At 52.9% G+C, this 15,284-nt stretch overlaps 5 non-coding genes across 5 annotated transcripts; 2 read left to right on the top strand and 3 right to left on the bottom strand.

Moving 5' to 3' along the window:
- Positions 1-1,245: 1,245 nt before the first annotated feature.
- On the top strand, positions 1,246-1,318 carry TRNAC-GCA (transfer RNA cysteine (anticodon GCA)). Its single transcript has one exon. It is a non-coding gene; the product is annotated as a tRNA-Cys (tRNA).
- A 3,793-nt stretch (positions 1,319-5,111) lies between these two features.
- TRNAS-UGA (transfer RNA serine (anticodon UGA)) lies at positions 5,112-5,193 on the bottom strand. The gene has a single exon. It is a non-coding gene; the product is annotated as a tRNA-Ser (tRNA).
- Positions 5,194-8,060: 2,867 nt separating this feature from the next.
- TRNAG-UCC (transfer RNA glycine (anticodon UCC)) lies at positions 8,061-8,132 on the bottom strand. Its single transcript has one exon. It is a non-coding gene; the product is annotated as a tRNA-Gly (tRNA).
- A 1,750-nt stretch (positions 8,133-9,882) lies between these two features.
- Positions 9,883-9,956, top strand: TRNAT-UGU (transfer RNA threonine (anticodon UGU)). Its single transcript has one exon. It is a non-coding gene; the product is annotated as a tRNA-Thr (tRNA).
- A 2,522-nt stretch (positions 9,957-12,478) lies between these two features.
- TRNAY-GUA (transfer RNA tyrosine (anticodon GUA)) lies at positions 12,479-12,568 on the bottom strand. The gene is given in 2 exon segments: positions 12,479-12,514; positions 12,532-12,568. It is a non-coding gene; the product is annotated as a tRNA-Tyr (tRNA).
- Positions 12,569-15,284: the final 2,716 nt, after the last annotated feature.

The raw sequence follows: 15,284 nt of genomic DNA, 5'->3' as shown, positions 1-15,284 counted from the left end.
GAGGTTGCTGTGACAGGCACTAGCAAGACAGGGCTCTGACTCCCACTCTGAACCCCTGGGTACCGCAAACTGGCCACTGAGTCCTGCTCTATGGTCGTCCCAGTGCTCTGGGAGCAAGCGATGTGCCTATAACTCCCTGCCTCCCCCCACCCAAGGGGTGGTGCCCAATAGAACAGTCCCTGTAAGAAATGTGTCACTTTCACCCCTGGGAGCAGCTCAGCCATGCAAAGGGGCTGCCTGGGGCAGGACATTAGCCCTGGAGGGCAGGGGTGGGTGTGGCTGTGACATCACAAGGGCCTTTTGCAGCCCCTCAGCTTATTGGCTAAAGGAGGTTGGGAGGCGATGACCTCACAGAGAGTCCATGACAATGGCCAGGTGGGACAGGCTGCAGGGCAGGGGCCATCTCAGAGACCCCCCCATGGCTTTGCTGCAGGGAGTCTCCTTGAGAGTTGCCCTTGAGGCCTTTTTGGAGCCTTCTCCTTTCCCACGACTAACTGACCTAGAAGGCCGACGTCTCTGTGGAGAAGGGAAGAGCCTCCAAGAAGGCCCCTTCTGGTATAGCAGAGGAATCAGCTCAAGTGGTAGAGCGCTTTCTATGCATGTGAGTGGTAATGGGATTGGTGTCTGCATTCTCCAATTAAGGAAGAAATCCCAATTCTTCTTTTTATCGGCAGAGCCAGCCAGGGGGCTAAGTGGCTCCAGTAGCCCCCCTCTCCCTCTGCTTTGTACTTGCTCTCCCCAAAAGCCAGCCACGTTGGGGCAGAGAGCTGCTGGACACCAGCTCTCCTGGGCCAGGAAGTGGCAGGAGCACTGGAGACAGGTTGCAGGTGGGGCAGAATTAGCTCCACTGGAAAAGTGCTACCTTTGTGCATGAGAAGTATCAGGATTCACTCCCATCTTCTTCCACCGGCTCCTTGGTTCTGAGGGGCCAGCCCCTTTCCTGCTGCCCCAACTTTTATTCCCGCAATGCTCCTTACACCATGGTACCTACAGCTGAGACCCAAAGTGGCGCCTGGGTGTCTCAGCTCTCAGGCTGGCCTCTGTTCTCCTGGCTTCTCTCCATCCCCTTCATTGCTCAGGACTCTCTGTCCTGCCGCATCTCCGCTGCTTTCAGGGCAAATCCCTTGTTAGGACCAGTCACAATCTGGGGTCAGTGAGGGTCCATCCCATCTGAGATGTGTGTTACATGAAAGCCTCTTGTTCCCTGCCCAGTTCCCAAGACTGGTTGCAGATGCTTGTTTTCATGGGGGTGTAGCTCAGTGGTAGAGTGTTTGACTGCAGATCAAGTGGTTCCTTGGTTCAAATCCAAGTGCCCCCTTAGTGAAATTTCTTTCTATTGGCAATATTTTCCTTTCCACTTCCATCACACTCTGGCTTTACATTGCTTGACATTCTTGACATTAATAAGAATCCTTAATGGAGAGCTACTCAACCTTGGAAGGCCCGGGGGCCACAATGAATGGCATTTAACCAGGATGGACAGGACAGGTGTCCCTAGCTGGTGTATTCCAGAAGCTGGGAATGGGCGATGGGAGGGATCATGTAATAATTATCTTTACTGAGGATTCCCTTGGGAGAATGAAATTGGGTGCTGTCCTGAAACAGGATCCTGGGCTAGTTGGACAACTGACATGGCCCAGTCTGGTTGCTTTGATGTTCTGTTTGGCTGTTCTTGTCCCCTCTGGGCAAGGGAGAATAGACCCTCCCCTCCGCCCCCTGCATCCTGAAGTGGACAGAAAATGACCTGTGAAAGGCTAGTGTATGTGAACAAAGTAGGTTGCTTCAGGTGTCCCTGGTGGTCTAGTGTTTAGGATCCAGCACTTTCACTGCTGTGGTCTATGTTCAATTCCCAGTCAGGGAAACCAGCCTGAAGTTTCACAGGACCACTTCCTAGTCATTTTCCTCACCTCATTACCACATGTTACAGTAGCTGTGACCCAAGAGGTTACTTCAGGCTCCTTCCCACCTCTCCCTCACTGCTCAGACAGCACTTGCCATTCTCAGAAGGGGCAGAGCTAGGTGACTCTAACTGCCCCTCTCCTCTCCTGCATGGGCAGTGCTACAGGAAGCCCTGTGGCACACACAGCACTAGCCTGGTGGGGAAAGCACTGGGGGCTGGCAGTGGATGGAGTCGTGGTTCGCATGGCAGCCAGACAAGCAGTTAGGCTGGGTTTGTGGATGTTCTTTACTGCTGCCCTGTCTCTGTTCTCTGACTCGCCCCTTTCCCGTCCTGCCCTGCTCTGACTTCTGCCTGGCTGCCTCCCGCACAGGCGGAGCTCAGGGGCCGGGCTGGTGACCTGCTCCACCAACACCTCCATCACTCAGTGCATCCCAGGGAGCTGAGCGATTGTGCCCTTGAGTGGCATTCTCAGCCAGCCAATCAGCTTTGTGAGGAGGATCATGGAGGCGGAGCAAAGAGCTCTCTTGTTAGGCCAGCAAGGAAGCAGCCAAGGCCCCACCCCCAGGGAGCCAGCTAGAGACCATGTGGAGGGAGCCGCTGCCTCTCCCCTGTGTAGCAGGCACTTTTCCAGGAGGCAACTCTGCCCCCTGGGGCCTGTCTCCACTGCTTCTGTCACTGCCAGGCAATGGGAGGCTGAGTCCCAGCAGCTTCCTACCCCAGCGTGGCTGGCCTTTGGGGAGACAAAGTAGGAAGAGGGAGGGGCTATTGGACACATTTAGCCCCCTGGCTGGCTCTACCTGTGAGAAGAAAAACAGGGACTGTTCCCATTAATGGAGAATGTGGGCATTGATCACACTGATTCTTGCATGCTAAAGAAGCACTCTACCACTTGAGCTAATTCCCCTACTCTAGCTACAGGGCCCCTCTTGGAAGCTCTTACCTTCTCCACGGGGACGTCTGTCTTCTAGGTCAGCTAGTGGAGGGAAAGGAGAAGGCTCCAACGAGGCTTCTCCTCACACTCATTCTCTCTCTGGTCTCAAGGGCAGCTCTCCAAAAGGAGACTCCCTGCAGCAAAGCCATGGGGGGCTCTGAGACTCCTTGCAGCAAAGTCTCTGAGTTTTCCGCTGCCCTGCAGCCTGTCCCACCTGGCCATTGTCATGGACTCTCTGTGAGGTCATCACTTCCCAACCTCCTTTAGCCAATAAGCTGAGGGGCTGCAAAAGGCCCTTGTGATGTCACTGCCACACCCACCCCTGCCCTCCAGGGCTAATGTCCTGCCCCAGGCAGCCCCTTTGCATGGCTGAGCTGCTCCCAGGGGTGAAAGTGACACATTTCTTACAGGGACTGTTTTATTGGGCACCACCCCTTGGGCCAGGGGGGAGGTTCAAGGCAGGAAGTTGGGGGAGGGGTTGTGATAGGACAGTACCTGTAAGAAATTAAAGTGTGGATTGGAGTGTGGGAGGCTCAAGGCAGGGATTTGGGGAGCGTGTGAGAGTGGTGAGGGTATCAGGGCAGAGGTGAGGATGTGCAAGGGTACAGAAGTTAGGACACAGGATTAGTGATATGGGGGGAGGTGCTTGGGGCTGGGATTGAGTGTTGAGGGGATCAATGGGACTAGAATCCTGCTCTGAGCTCCCTGAGGCCCTTTAACACACAAGGGCTTTCTCTGCAGCGCACTGAGGCGCGGAACCCCTGAGCCAGTGACATGAAATATCCGTAGTGTGGACGCTCCACTGCTGCTATTTCAAACACACTCCTCCCCAGAGCCACTAAAAATCATTTCCTGGGGCTCCAAATCTACACTGAGCACGTCCCCATTAGATCGCTGGCAGAGGGGCCACTGACAATCAAGAGAACTGACGGGTTTTCTGATGGCGGCAAACCTCTTTCTCTGAGGAAGAAGCCATTTTTCTAAAGAAGCGTTTTCGGGGAAAGGCAAATGTGGACACGGAAGGGGGAGTTCTTTGCAAAGAAGAGGCCTTTGGGAAATAGCACAGGTGCCCTGGTGGCCACTCCAGCCACAGTAATCACAACTGAAATTCAAGACAGCGCCCATCAATGTGGACATTATCATTCCAAAAAGCAGCTCAGTTTTTCAATGCACATTTGCTGTGTAGACGTTCTCTTTCAAAATAAGCATTTCCAGAAGATCTCCTCCAGAGGCCGTATGTTTGCTCCACCCCCATTTTCACTGGCTTGCTTATCTGTGAGCACACAGCCCCCTCACACAGAGACTTGTGGGCCCTGGTGACCAGCCCTCTGTGTCTTTCCTTGTTCCCAGACTCATGGGGTGGCCTGTTCTGTGGGAGCAGATGCTAAAGTGACTCTCGTGCAATTTGAACCTACAACCTTTACTAGACTAGCCTGGTACCTACTGAGCACTGCAGCGTAGAAATCCAATAAGCTTTTCCTTCTGCCAAAGAACCCCACCTGCTAGATGAGCCCACATCTCCTCTCTGTGTCTGACGGGGAAGGGGTTACAAGTCCCTTAGCCTCCTGGCTGGCTCTGCCTGTGAAAAAAGGAAGATGCCCTGAAGAATGAGGATACCGATCCCACATGCAAAGTGAGCACTGCCCTGCAATTAGACGTTCATTATAGGCCACCCATCTCCCTCCAGAGTCCACAGCATCCCTGCAGCTGCCTCTGGCTCTCCTCTGAAAGGGCCACTAGCGACTCCCTTTGCTGTGGGCTGGTTCCTTCAGCCACTTAGCGTTTGGTGCTAATAGCATTAAGTTGTTGGGCTCAATCCCCTTGGTGAGTTGGTGTTTCTAAGTCTTAGTGGTCTGATCTTCAGTCTAATGCTCTCCCAAATGAGCTGCTTTGCCTGCAACAAGCAGGCCTCTCTGGAAGAGATGGAGGGGGAGGGCGCTAATCAGATTAAGATGATTTGTCAGTGCCAAGCTGTGGCTGAAAACCCTGACATGACGATCAACCACAAGAATAACTGGAGGTTAGCAAAGAGATCCCTGCTACATGTTCCAAAGACAGGGATTTTCAGACCTTCAGTCTAATGCTCGCCTAACCGAGCTACTTTGACGGCAGCCAGCAGACCTCAGTGGCCTGTGATTCTCTGTCTGGGATGTTTGGCAGCCAGGCTGCATGTCATCATACACTGCCCAGGAAGGCAAGACAAGCATGGAACAGGCATATTCTTCTCAGGGTTTGGGTACCATATTGCCCTAGAAAGGCTTGTGGCCAAAACACACGCCTCACTGTGAGCAGGATTTGAACCTGCACAGGGAAACCCTATTGGATTTCAAATCCAGCACCTTAACCACTCGGCCATCACAGCTCTAAGTAACTCTAGGCCAGGAAAACTGGTAAATAATCTCAGTGCCCAGGCCTGACGTCACCTGACCCACAGAATTCACACAGCAAACCATTTCAATGGTCATGCAGAGGAGTCCTGGGTACTCTGGTCTGAGGCTGCCTTAGAGGTGAGTTGAAGGCGAAACCTCACAAAGGAGATTCCAGGCAGCCAGGCCATGGGGGTCTCTGAAATTGCCCCTGTCCCACCTAGCTGTTGCCAAGGTTGCTCTGTGAGGTCACTGCCTCCCAGCCAATGAGCTGAGGTGCTGTAAAAGTTCCTTGTGATGTCACTGCTGCCTGGCAGGCTTATGACCTGCCCCTGGCCAGCCCCTTGGCATGTGTGAGCTGCTCTCCCTCTGCCCCGTCACTCAGGGCTGGTTCTGGGGCTCAAGCAGGGAACATCAGAGGCTGCTCAGGGGGCCACATTGCTAGGCCAGGGGCCCTCCTGTGGGGCTGTGAGTGTTGCTGTCCCTGCAGTACAGACAGGGCCATAGAGCCTCAGGAGGCTGCAGCGGTGGGAGACACTTCCCTGGTTTCGGGAGGGAGACGAGCTGTCAAGGCCCATGACTTGGAGCCAGCTGCCAAGTCAAAAGCTGATTTTCAGAGGGGTGTGATCAGCTCTTCCTGTGTATCTGGCTTCTTCAAAGGGGCTTCATTAGGAGCTAAAAGTTGAAGAAGGGCCATTTAGAAGGGTGAATTTCTTTCCCTGGAAGTCTTTGCTGTGTGCCACAGTGACCTAATGTACAAGGCACTGGCCTCCTAAATCAGGGATTGTGGGTTCTAGTCCCACCTGGGGTGATAGTTTCCTTTCATTAACAAGGATTTTGCATTTCTCTGAAATGGTTGGCAAGGATGCTCTGCAGTTACTGTCTCCTTCTCTGCAGAAGCTGTCCAGACCCCTCACTAGCTAATGCTGGAGTTAGGTGCGGATCTGGTTGCTGAAACCCCAGGTATTCAAAGTCAGAATGAAGGGGCACATTTTACTCTAGAAGGCCCAGGAGTGACAGCTAGAGGGAGGTGGCTATAGCAGAGCAGGGTCTGTCTGGAGACAAAGAGGAGTCTGAGGATGAGAAGGACCATGAGAGGTAGAGACTCCAGAGCAGTGGGGTGGGTAGGGGGCTAGTTATTTGGTCTGGAAAAAGGACAGAAAATCCACAGGCCCTGAGCATGGTGCGGGCAAGGTCCATGGGGCAGTTTGCCTGGTGGGGTTCGGGGCGTAGAGAAGCTGTGAAACTCTGTGAGTGGATAAGGTCCCTGGCTGAGCTGCACCCCTAACCTTGTGTGTGACTCAAACTGTCCCACGTCCCCTTTTGTGTGTCTGTTGCGCTTCCAGCTTCTTTCCTCAGGCACGTTCATCCGGCAAAGACCCCCCCAGAGATCTTGTATCTTCCTTTGTGCAGCTCAGCTGCAGACACAGCCAGGGCTGGAAGGAAATTGCTGCACTTTGGGAGTCAAAGGTGTTGTCTGGGACCACAGAGCAGTTTCCCCCAACAACTTGAGCGGGGCACCATGGGTTAGCTTGCTTCTTCTAAACACAAGAGCTTGGGTTCAACTCCCAGTGGTGCCTTGTTGCTTCCTTTGCTCACATTTCCCAGGTCCTTCTGGGACACAGAAGAGGCCTCCCCTGGCCACCCATGGAACTGCTGGGCTGTCCCAGGGCCTGAAAGGGGCTGTGGCTGCTGCTGACAGGGAAGAAGCTGGGAGGTAAGATGCTGATAGCAAGAGATTCCAGCTGCCTCTTTGCCCTGGGTCTCAGTGCACCATGCCAGCCAGCAGCCATCTTGACCATATGTCAAACCAGCTGGACTAGCCAGCCCACATCACAGTGAGTCGCTAGTGGCCCTGTCAGAGAAGAGCCATTGGCAGCTGCAGAGACAGCCCTTCAGCTGCCGGACATGCCTTTCTAAAAGGGCTATTTGTGAGCTGTGTTTGGTTGGCTGGCTAGTAAAGTTGGTTAGTGCATGAAGCTAGTAATACCAAGGTCTTGGGTTCAAGCCCTGTGCTGGCCACAGATATGTTTGTTTTGGTGACTGTTCTCTGCCTCCTTTAGCTGCCTGCTATGGACAGGGAAACAGAAATAGGCACAAGACTGTGAGCTTTTCAGGAAATAGGCCAGAAAACTGGTAAGAGGAAGCTCCAGCCTGCACAGACCCAGGGGCTAAAAGGGCCTTGGCCTGGCCTGCTTTCCCCAATAGCAGGGAAACTCTTCTCTTCCCTCTGTTGTGGGGCCACCTTTGGGCCTGCTGGCTCAGCTGTTTAGAGCTTGATGCTAATAATGCCCAGGTTACGGGTACAAGCCCCATGCAGACCCCACAACAGCCAAATTAGTTTTGTTTGAGCTGCTCCCCACGAAAAGCAGTGAGAGGGAGCCTTTGGCTGTGGGACCCACTTGTGCCTGTTGCTCAGGGTTAAATAAGTTCTCCCCCAGGAGGTCACCTGTTCCCTTCCCACCTTGCATTGGCTGGGAATCAAATCAAGCAAGGGGCAGCAAACGCCAGGCACTGTCATGGTCTGGGCCACAGATAAAGACCCTCTTGGAGCTGTGGTCCCAGGAGGAGTCTCTGCAGGCCCTGCAGTCCATGCGGAGGAATGCCGACATTTTTGGCCAAATGGCCAATGGTCTAGCAAAGAAAGGCCACCTCCCTCCTACCCCCGCATCCTACCAAGTCAGAGCCAAGGTCAAGGAATTGCCGCAGGGGTATGTGAGGGAGGAACTGCATTACTGTGCACGCTCTCGGAGAGGATGAAGAGCGGTGAGAGGCAGCCCGCAGCTGCAGAACCCATTTGTGCCTGTTTTTTCAGGGTTCAAATAAAAGCTCAGCAAGAAGCTTTGATGCTCCCTCTTTACATTGCATTAGCTGGGAATTGAACCCAGGTCAACTGCTTGGAAGGCAGCTATGCTCACCACTATACCACCAATGCCTGCCTGCAAAGTTTCTGGGAAAATCCTACATCTGCCATGAGGCTAGCCAGAGGCGAGAGGGTGCCTGTGTTGTTTGGGTAAAGCAGAACTTCTTGGTTATTAGGCAAAGACCAGAAGTGGATGCCTCGTTATGGGTCCCTGGGCTCTAGGGAAACTCTCAGCTCCTGCAGCCTCTGCCCCTTGCCCAGCACCCCATGGCTCAGCCCTACCGTTGGGGGCTGCCCTGCTCCAGTGTGTGATAGGAGTTGAGTGAGAGGATGGAGCGTCTGGGCCTCCCCCAAAGGTCCATCCATGAAGGGCAGAAATGCTGGGGATATGATGTGGGTCACTCCTTCAGAGGCGCACAGGCCCCCCACCCTGTGTTGGGAGCAAAGGGTCTAGAGAAGTATTGGGGGGAGTTCCTGGTCTTCCTGCTTCAGGATGACAATCTGCTCCTGCAGGCACCAGTGCTGCCAGGTGCTAAGTTCCCAACACTGGGCTGAAAAGTACAACCACTGACTGTCGGGTGTAACTCAGTGGTAGTGTTTGAGTGCCGATTGTAGAGGCCGATTGTTCAATCTCAAGTGCCCCCTTAAAAAGTTGATTATCCTAAGTGAAACATTTGCACCTCCAGGTGTGTCAGTCATGGATTTCTATTGTACAGGGATTCTTAAAATGTCAGCAAACCCCTCGTGTGTTCTTGTGCCAATGCATGTAAACCAGGCAGACGGGTCCCTCAACTGAAACCAGTTCAAACCTGCTGGGTGTCTGGTTTCTATTCCCATCAACTGAGCAAGGCTGAGATCTGAATGCCCATTGGCTGTTCTGTACAGAAGAACAAGAACCACGTCCAGCTGGAGAGGAATTGCCGTGATCAATCTTCTGGAACTTGATTCAGCCAGTCAAACTAAGACTCACTAAATCAAACCCAGAGGGCACCCACCAGCATCCTGCACTTCTGCTCTTTGCTCCCTTTGGCTTCCTGCTGTGGGGACAAGGCAAAGTTCAACTAAAGGAAGCCGACTCCAGGTACAGATGAATGGATGGTAGGAAAAGCAGACACATTGGTCAGGCACCGCTGGTTTCATGCACACTCAGCCTCACCTACAGCTGGGAGGCAGTTTGCAGTGAGCTGAAAAGAAACTGGCCGACAGAACCAAGGCTCAGGATATTTCTGGGTCCAGATGTGCAAACAGCTGGCAGTCAAGCTTGTTGTCCTTGTTAGGGGTGTGACCAAAACACAGGCCTCAGTGTGAGCAAGATTCAACCCTGCACAGGGAAAAGCTTTTGGATTTTTAAGCCAACTCGTTAACCACTTGGCCATCATTACTGTAAGAGACCATTCTCCTGTACTTATATGAGAACAAAAAAATTGTGACTTGCTCGCTGGCCAATTCGGATTGCTATAGGACAAAGGAATTCTCCCTTAATTCTGTGCCCTCAGGAAGGGACAGACCCAAGGAGGCCAGGCCCCCACCTGGGGTCTCCAACCCAAACTGTGAGACCCAAGGGCTTACAGTCCAGACGATTAGTGTTTGCTGCACTTTTCCCTTCCCCCAGCAATTCTAAATCTCAAGGCCAACTCTACAGTCCCAGTGGCTGGGGGAGATGTGCATGTTAGAGCCTCTGCCCACTGAGCTGTAGCTTTCTGTTCCCAGGGAGCCAGACACTGCCAGGGCTGGAGGGAAATGGGGATTGGCTGCACTTTGGGAGTCAAAGGTGTTGTCTGGGACCATAGAATAGAACAGTTTTAGGTACTGGACTGCAGAGGGCACCATGGCTTAGCTGGCTAAAGCACCTGTCTTGTAAACAGGCGGTCCTGGGTTCAACTCCCAGTGGTGCCTTGCTGTGGCCTTTGTTCACCTTTTCCTATGTCCTTCTGGGACACAGAAGAGGCCTCCCCTGGCCACCCATGGAACTGCTGGTTCAGGGTGGCTGGTTAGGGAGAAGGAAACCAGAAACCTGGAGCAGGTGCAGAGGTGACTGGCACTGGCCAGGCAGGGCTCTGACTCCCACTGTAAGTCCCTGGGTACCACACATGGGCCAGTGAGTCCTTCTCCATGGTCGTCCCAGTGCTCTGGGTGCGAGAGACGTGCCTGTAACTCCCTGCTGGGAGCGTGGGCCCTGCCCTGCCTGGTGAGGGAGGGGACAAACACAGGCTGGTTGATAGGGGCTCTGACACTCCAGCATCGGGGTCGTCCAGCCCGTCAGACGGATTTAAACCAGGCTGGTCGGAGCCTCCTGCACTCGCCAAGGGGGATTCTGCACTTGCTGCCTTGGGAGCCAGGGTCACATTGCAGAGCTCCTCCAGGGATGTCCCACGGCACCACCAGCCCCGCCCCAGCCACTCTCCCTGCCCTCAGAATGTGGCTGCGTTTTATCCTTCCCCTTCAGTGACAACTGCCCATTCCCCACCAGCCCCAGTCCCTGTGGGACCCGCTCCCTTCCCCAGGAGCAGTGAGTGCCAGTGCGGCTCCCTGCTGTGGCTGTGGCTGTGGGAACAAGCCCCTGGCTTTGGGAGGGAGATGAGATGTCAAGGTGCTGAGTTTCACACTCTGGGGGCAGCTGGAGGTGCCTCCTGAGAGCTGGTTTTCACAGGGCTGTGATCAGCCCTTCCTGTGTTTCTGGCTCCTTCCAACGGCTTGAATCTGGCACCTAAAAACTGAGGAATGTGCATTTGGAAGAGGGAATTTCTGTCTCTGTTCTCTTTAGTGTGCCCCAGTAGCTTAATGGACAAAGCAATGGTTTCTTAAACCAGGAATTGTGGATTCAAGTCCCACCTGGGTTGACAGTTGTGATGTTTCCTGGTAGGTGTAGAGTCTCTTTGGCTTCCTCTTTGCCATGTTACCTGTGAGATGTTTCAACACTGGGCAAGTGTCCCCTGGAATTGCCATTTCCCCCAGACAGGACCCCTCAGGAGCAGACAGTGACACTGGTGTTAGGCGCAGACAGGAGGAGAGTGTTTCCTAAAAGCTGAGGTGTGCACAGTGAGGTCACCTGCAGAGATACAGACGCTGGCGTCTCTGTATGCGCCTTGGCACCTGTTACCCATTGGTACCCACCACCTCTCACCCCCCTGCCAGCACCCAGACAGAAGGCCAGTGCACATGGAGCCAGCGACCATAGCAAGGGAGGCAGCTGCAGCACAATTCCAGGCCTGGGGCCCATTGAACAATTGTTTGAAATATTTTGAAAACAAAAAAATATGAAAAACTTTAGGCTCCATCTACACTGCAGGCTTCTTGACCAAGAACGGTTTGGGGCAAGAGTTCTTGTGCAAGAGCACATCCACACGGCTGTGTGCTTTAGCCCTAAAAGCAAGGCAGGCTAGCTCAGTTGTTTGAATGTTAGTTTGCTAAGCCCAGGGTTATGAAGTCAATCCTTGAAATAACCATTTAGGTATCTGGGACATATCTGTCAAGGATGGTTCTTGGAGCTTCCATAAGTGCAAGGACAGAACTACCTGACCTCTCAAGGCTCCTTCCAGCTCTATGAGATGGTGTATCTCCTTATAAAGAGAATTGTGGACACTCTCTTGTGCAAGAAAGCTCTAGCCATAGGGGTTTCTGGCACAAGAAATCCCTCTTGCCTGTGCACACTGCCTTCTTGTGCAAGAGGGCTTATTCGTTATGGGGAGAGGAATAACTTGTGCAAGAAGCCATCTTTTCTAATGGTTTACTGTATATTTTCTTGTGCAAGAATCCACATGCAGGGTAAACACTCCGCTAGTTTTTGCACAAGAATGGCCATTTTTGTGCAAAAAGCTTGCAGTGTGAAAAACCTCACACCAACAAGCCCACCCCAGGAGGTCCCATTGAGATTTGAACTCACATTGCAGGTTTCAAAGTCCTGAATAGTGATTCCAAAATAGCTTATTTCGAACTAGCACGTCTACACTGCAGGAAAACCTCACAATAGTCTGAGGCAGGCTCCCCAGTGTGGACGAGCTGTCTTGATTTAGAGCCCTGGGAAGAATAACTCAGAATGGCCCCGGGGAGGGGCTAGTTCAAACTAGCAGCAGTGGCGCAGCTACACAGGCCTTATTTTGAAATAGCTAATTTGGAACAGGTGTTATTCTTCATAGAATGAGGTTTGCAGAAGTCGGAATAAGCCGTCTGTTACTTCAGAATTATTTCAAAGTAACGGAATTGCTGTGTAGACTCCTGCATTGTTATTGTGGAATAACGGCCATTGTTCCAAAAGAACTTTTGTGTGTGGACAGAACCTGCACAGCCCAAGAAATGTGATTGGCAGCTCATCCCCACAATCCTTTTGTCAATTGAAGTGCAGCACTCTGAAGACATGGACCCAAGGTAACCACCTTGGTTGCTCTCTGCTAAGGCCATGTTGGAGGGAAAAGAATGGCTCCTTCAAACTGGAGTTGAACCAGCAACCTAAGGATCAGTGGCCAAACACACACTACAGTCCTCCACTCTGCCAGCTGAGCTATTGAAGGGTGCACGAACAACGCTAATTTATCCAGGTTGTTCCTTTTGCAAGTCTCAGGGCAACTTCTCCCCCAAGTAGATGACGTTGGTGAGGGGCAGAGGAGCAGAGGGGCTGTCACAGGTACTTCACATGCAGACAGACCCCCTGAGTGAAACCTGAGCTAGATCCACCCATGTCTCAGCAAAAGGAAGAAAGTTGGGTTCTTCTCATGTGTCTTCTTTGTTCCAGAGTCTCTAGGGGTGTGGCTCACTGAAACCTTTTGTTCCGGCCATAATGTTTTCCTTTATTTAAAATGAAGTTTGATCAACTAACATGAGACAGTTCAAACGCTTAATCATTTAATGATTTAAATTAAACTTTTCTCCCCAGCTGCAGCCCTAGCAAAATGGCTGGGGTGTGATTATGTCATTAGTGGCGAGTGTCCATTAGTAACCAAGAGTCCATGGAAAGGTTTGGGGAGGGCAGGGGCTCAGCAAAGGGGTGGGGTGTTGGGGAAGGGACGGGATAGATCCTGGCTTGCCCTGACATTTAAAAGGTGCCCTTGGGGGCATGTGGCCCCCTGAGCAGCCTCTGATGTTCCCTGTGTGAGCCCCAGAACCAGCCCTGAGTGACAGGGGAAGAGGGGGAGCAGCTCACACATGCCAAGGGGCTGGCCAGGGGCAGGACATGAGCCTGCAAGGCAGCAGTGACATCACAAGGGCCTTGTGCAGCACCTCAGCTCATTGGTTGGGAGGCAGTGACATCACAAGGAACTTTTACAGCACCTCAGCTCATTGGCTGGGAAGCAGTGACCTCACAGAGGGGCCATGGCAACGGCCAGGTGGAACAGGCTGCAGGAATCTCAGAGACCCCCTGGCCTGGCTGCCTGGAATCTCCTTTGTGAGGTTTCCCCTTGAGGGCAGAAGGGATTGAGGGTCCCAGCTGGGAGTGTCTCTGTGGAGATTTCCCCTTTCCCCGGGCTGCAGTGGGAGGGGTTGGGGCAGGCAGGGTTACAGGAGGGGCTGGCACTGAACTGAAGAGAGATCTGAGAGAAGCAAGAGAAAAGGCAACAAACACCCAATGAGGATGGGATTTGAACCCATGCCTGCAGAGCACAGTGGATTAACAATCCAGCACCTTAACCACTCGGCCACCTCGTCTGAATTTTGGGGGTTTGTTTCAACCTACCCCAAGCCAGCACTACCAGAAACCTTTGTGCCACTTGCTGGCTGGCCGGGGACACCCAGGGCTGGAAGGTTTTGGCTTTTCACAATGTCCCCTGGGCTGTTGTACAAAGCTCAGTGCTGGTAAGAAACCCAAACAACCCCTGGCTACATCTACCCTGCAGACTTCTTGCTCAAGAACTGTGTTGTGCAAGAGTTCTTGTGCAAAACGTCTTGTGCAAGAGCACATCCAAACTCCCATGTGCTTTTGGGCAAGAATGTCCATGGCAGTGTTCACGCTCTCTTGTGCAAGAAAGCTCTGATGGCCATTTTAGCCATAGGGGTTTCTTGCACACAAAAAAACTGTTGCCCGTTCATACTACCTTCTTGTGCAAGAACTCTTGCACAAGAGGGTTTATTCCTCATGGGGAGAGGAATAACTCTTGCCCAAGAAGCCCTCTTTTCCTACGTTTTGCCGTAAATTTAGTTGCTCAAGAACGTGCGTGCAGTGTAGATGCTTCTCAAGTTTTTGTGCAAGAACGACCATTCTTGAGCAAGAAGCCTGCAGTGTAGACGTAGCCCCTGGGTGCCCAGAGAGGGGTGTCTAGTCACAGTCTGGCTCGGCGCGCGCTCTGCAATGGGAAGATGTCCACGGAGCAGGCAGATGGCAGCGGCACACGGCTCTGGTGGGCCCAGCATCCAGAGGAGCATTTCTGATATGAGTGTTTACTGACAGTGTCCGTCTGTCGTCTGATTTCTCACTGAGCTTCCCTCACATCCCCCTGCCGCAATTCCTTGACCTTGGCTCTGACTTGCTCTAGGATGCGGGGGTAGGAGGGAGGTGGCCTTTCTTTGTAAGACCATTGGCCATTCGGCATAAATGTCCACATTCCTCCGCATGGACTGCAGGGCCTGCAGAGACTCCTCCTGGGACCACAGCTCCAAGAGGGTCTTTATCTGTGGCCCAGACCATAACAGTGCCTGGCGTTTGCTGCCCCTTGCTTGATTTGATTCCCAGCCAATGCAAGGTGGGAAGGGAACAGGCAGCCTCCTGGGGGAGATCTTATTTAACCCTGAACAACAGGCACAAGTGGGTCCCACATCCAAGGGCCCCCTCTCACCGCTTTTCGTGGGGAGCAGCTCAAACCTCTGTACTGTGTATTCTCAGATTGCCCCTGTCCCACCGGGCTGTTGTCTTGGACCCTCTGTGAGGTCACTGCCTCCTAACCAATGAGCTGAGGTGCTGCACACAGCGCTTATGATGTCACTGCTGCCTTGCAGGGCTCATGTCCTGCTCCTGGCCAACCCTTTGGCCTGTTTGAGCTGCTCCCCCTGTATCACCCCCACTCACTCAGGGTATGTCTGCACTGTAGAAGTAAACAGGGTCTCAACCACTGTTTCCAATACAGCCAGCTGAAAGGGGAGAGCAGTCCTAGGTGTGGGCACACTCCTTCAGTTGTGTAGCCCTGCAAGATACTCAACTGTTGATATGGAAATACAGCTCATGCTGGGCTGGGAAAGGAATCCAGGCTGTGGCTATGTAAATCCAGTTCAGCCAGTGCTATAGGCCTGATGGAGGAT

Source organism: Pelodiscus sinensis, chromosome 31, assembly GCF_049634645.1.
Source record: "Pelodiscus sinensis isolate JC-2024 chromosome 31, ASM4963464v1, whole genome shotgun sequence".
NCBI classification, from domain to species: domain Eukaryota; kingdom Metazoa; phylum Chordata; order Testudines; family Trionychidae; genus Pelodiscus; species Pelodiscus sinensis.
The sequence above is the reverse complement of the archived record's forward strand: the minus strand, read 5'-3'. Positions and strand labels throughout refer to the sequence as shown.